Source organism: Nomascus leucogenys, chromosome 22a (genome assembly GCF_006542625.1).
Source record: "Nomascus leucogenys isolate Asia chromosome 22a, Asia_NLE_v1, whole genome shotgun sequence".
Taxonomy (NCBI): Eukaryota; Metazoa; Chordata; class Mammalia; order Primates; family Hylobatidae; genus Nomascus; species Nomascus leucogenys.
In genome coordinates this window covers 64,357,344-64,358,130 of record NC_044402.1, presented here as the reverse complement: position 1 = coordinate 64,358,130, position 787 = coordinate 64,357,344, and positions in this window count along the sequence as shown.

The window sequence follows — 787 nt, the reverse complement described above, 5'->3', positions numbered from 1 at the left end:
TCCGGAAGAGACCTTGTCTCAAAAAAAAAATTAGGATTCTTATATTTTGGACCACTGTACTTTATAACTGTGTGTGAAATTTTATTCATTTGTTCATCCATTCAAAAATATAGACAGTGTACCTTCTTCGATCCAATCTTTTAATGTACACAACAAGAGGTAGATACTGTTGTCATGCTGATTTGACAGACAGGGACTGATCTAAGGCATCAGAAGTAAATGTCAGAGTTGGGATTCAAACCCCAGTAGTTGGGCACTAGGACCTGTGTGTTTCATCATCATGTGACACTGCCTGTCTTTGCTGCAGGTCTAGCTCCCTGGCTACTTTTTATGTACATGAAGGATGAGGTCATGCCACATACTTCTGGGTCCCTGTTGTCTTCCAGATAGGGGAATAAACACACAGTGTGCCTCAATATCTGTTGATTGACTGGTGTCTGACTTCACAAATTGCCGATTAAGACAGTCCCCAAATCTGAATCAACATTTGCCCACAGTCATATTTTTTAAGAAATTACTTGAATCCAGATAAAGGATTCTGTGTGTGCATATGGAAATTAAAATATAAGGTAATCATGCAGATAATTAAGGCAATACCTCACTTTTTACTTCAATAATCTTCCTTTTATTCTTTGTTTGACTTTGTCAGTGCAGCAATGTAGCTCAGACCACTTGACCTGCACCAGTCATTTAGGTTTTGTCACAAAGTCAGGCAACTATGTAGAGAATGTGGATGGCAGAGCCAAAGTCTTTCAGTCTCTTGACTGAGTTTGATTCATTCTTACCA